At 37.5% G+C, this 3,539-nt stretch overlaps 1 pseudogene; it reads left to right on the forward strand.

The window, feature by feature from the left end:
• The first annotated feature begins 846 nt into the window (after positions 1–846).
• LOC110286297 (sorting nexin-10 pseudogene) lies at positions 847–1,314 on the forward strand (annotated as a pseudogene).
• Positions 1,315–3,539: the final 2,225 nt, after the last annotated feature.

Raw genomic sequence — 3,539 nt, forward strand, 5'->3', positions numbered from 1 at the left:
TTTGTCTTATAGCTTGTATGTACTCCAGGAAGTCAGGGCAAGAATTCAACTTAGGTATCTGGAGATTAAAAGTAGAACAGAGGCCAGGGAGGAATGCTACTTAATGGCTTGCTTCTCGTGGCTTGGTCAGCCTGCTTTCTTATAGAACCAAGACTACCAGTATAGGAATTACACCTCCCACAGCACGTGAGCCCTTCCACAACAATTATTAATCAAGAGAGTACCCTACAAATTTCCTTAATAGCAATCTTATGAAGGCACTTTCTCAATTAAGATTCCCTTTTCCCAGATATGTCTAAGATTATGTCAAGTTGACAAAAAACAACTAGCGCAGACTTGTTGCTAAGGTACAGCCTTACGACTTTGGATAAGTTTGATCCTGAGAACCTAAAGAAAAACTAGCTAATGTTTTACTGTAATGGTCTCTGACTCCAATACAAGCTGGATGATGGAAAAATGGCTAAATAAAATCTTAAAACTCTAATACCATGGATCTATTTTCTATAAATCAAGGAAAATGATCTAAAATGCCTTATGTACAGGCCTTCATTGCTCTTTATCAGGGCAATATAAATACATACACAATACTATACATATTACAATATGTAGATTAAACCCTACATGGTGCATTAAGAGTTAAAGCTTTGTAGCTTTGAGTCAGCCAACTCCACCTTGCTCTCAGCAGGGCACAGCCATCCAGGACCACTCATTGATCTTGTCCTGAGCTGAAGATGTGAACAGCAGAAAGAAGAGTTCATAAGTGTATGGGTCCACAACCCCAGGGTTCAGAAGGAGGATTTTAGGCACTCTTACATCGACTATGAGATATATATTCACACAAATAGCATGTGTTTTACAATGAAAACACCTTGTGTACAAAAAAGATATAGAGAATTTGTGTGGCTAAGACAAAGACTCCAAAGCAACGCATTACCAGAACTTCCATCTAAAAATCTATTTTTCAACATGAACAATTGCCAGCATGTTGACCAGAGCCATCATGGAAGATTTCCTCAGAAAAATCCTGCAGAATGCTCTCTTGCTTTCGGATAACAGCCTCCACCTCTTCCTGTAGAGCCATCTGAACTCTAAGGACATTGAAGCATGAGTGTCTGGGCAGACCAAGTACTTGGTGGAAGAAGAAATTCACAAGTTTGCCTTAATGAATAGACAGCTCCTCGAAAAAGATGACGAAGGGAAGAAAGACAACGATGTAGAGTATGATCCAGAAAGTTCATCCTCTGGGCTTGGACACAGTAGTGATGACAGCAGTTCTCATGGGTATGAACAATCCCAGCTCTGCAGGAGTCCTGAGAAGGAATTCTAGGGCTACCACCTAAGGAACAAAATTGTGCCCAGCCAGAAAGAATGCTTGCACATAATAGATTCTTACCCAACGCCAATGTCAGTATCCTAGATAGTGAAATTCTTAAAGTGGTGGGTTATTATTATTAGTAGTTTTATGTTGTCTAATTCTAGCCAAGCTTCTGTGTGAAGCTATAAGTAAGGTCTGTGAATGCCATAGGACCTTTTATTACCATCCCATATTTATAAATAAGATCCTGCTCTCAAGTGAAATGAGTTATATGATATATATATAACTGTGTGTATACACACACACACACAGTTGGTCTTAACTGAATTTTAAAGAGCTAGGTGTATTAGTAGCATTTAAAGCCAGACAAGGCACCATGTTGTGTCAATGAGAAAGTTACTGTAAACACAGTGTGTGACTGGAGCCAGAGTAGAGAGTCACAGCACAGCAGACTGCCTGCCTCTCTGACACGTGGCTCTTGTTTTGTGGGAACTTCTCTGGAAAATACTTTCCTTTCAGGTATTTGATTGAAATGTTCATTTAAGCTTTCCAGCATACTGTATCATGTGTAAATGGAAAATATGTCTTACAAATAGAGATGCACTAAAAAAATATTTACATCTTAAGAGGAAGAAAAACAGAAGTGTTTGTAATTTTGCTTAAATTTGCCATACACAGATTTAGAAATACATTCTCACTGTCTAAAATCAGTGAAACCATGGCTTCTGACAAGTCAAAATCAAAGCTTATGATTCATTTTCTAACATTTAAAGAATGTACGTTAAAACAATCACCAGGTAACCTCTGTCAATGATGGCTCCTCACTGTTCATTTTTTTCAGTTAGAAGAAAGTTTCTTATAAGAGATAGGTTTACCCATAAATATTTCAATAATTTTGGAGTGGAAGTTGGGTTGCTAACGTCAGAGCTCATGTCCATGTTTTAGAAGCCCTTTCTTTTTAGGTGTCTCCCAGAAGATTGGCTTAATTGGAATAAAATATTTTTTTAAAGTGGCCTAAAGATAAGATGTCTTGGGTCCACCATGAACTTCCAGTTTTAGCCCAGGCAGCATTTTCCCCGGGATAATTAGCCAAGGACTTTTCAGAGTATTCCCAGATATCTCTGGGAGCCAGTGCAAGGAATTTTCACCTAACTGGGATAATTTGTTGCTTCTAATGAATGAATGGGTCCCACTCTCGTGGGTGCAAAAGCTGCTACAAAAAGCAGCCATTTACTTGGGTACTTAAGAGTTATTGTATTAGGAAAAAGTTATTGAATTGTCTTTTGAGAGGCTTGTTACAGAGAATTGGTAAAAAAAAAAAAAGCAAACATTAAATTTGGAATAAGAATGATTTCTTTTTTTAAAGTTCTGTCTGAAACATTATTAAACTTCTGTAAATATTTTGATTTATGTCATAGGTCCTGATAACCGTGTCCTCTAGTAGTCTTTATTTTAATGCTGAAAGAAAATGATTTAGCAGTTCTATGTAAAGTTTCCAAGCAACCTCCACTCCTCAGCAGCATAAATGAATTCACATCATTTATGTTCCACGGAATTTTTGGAAAACATAAATTGTGACATCAGTTATCACACTACTTCTTGATGACATAATGTAACCTTCGAAGTTAATATGAGGCAATGCTTCATATCTCCTCTTTAACTCCATAGTCACTGTTTTCACATTAAACATGAAAAAAAAAAAAGAGTAAAGCTTCCTATTACCTACCCACTCCCATACTTAAAACTCCCAAAGGAAATGCCTTAGACCTTCAGGAAGAATTAGAGTCTATGTCCATTCTCAGCCACAGACACTCAGCAGTAAGAAAAACAATGAATTTATGAAATTCCTAGGCAAATGGATGGATCTGGAGGATATGATCCTGAGTGAGGTAACCCAATCACAAGAGAACACACATGGTATACACTCACTGATAAGTGGATATTAGCCCAGAAGCTTAGAATACCCAAGATACAATTTGATTCTATTTCTTTAGGGGAAATGGGACTGTTTACGTCATTAACCTGATCGTGATTTAATTTTGGTACCTGGTATCTGTCTAGGAATTTGTCCATTTCATCCAGGTCTTTCAGTTTTGTTGAGTATATAGCCTTTTGTAGAAGGATCTGATGGTGCTTTGGATTTCTTCAGGATCTGTTGTTATGTCTCCCTTTTCATTTCTGATTTTGTTAATTAGGATGCTTTCCCTGTGCCCTCTAGTGAGTC

Source organism: Mus caroli, unplaced genomic scaffold (assembly GCF_978045245.1).
Source record: "Mus caroli unplaced genomic scaffold, Mus_caroli_1 scaffold_5, whole genome shotgun sequence".
Classification (NCBI taxonomy): Eukaryota; Metazoa; Chordata; class Mammalia; order Rodentia; family Muridae; genus Mus; species Mus caroli.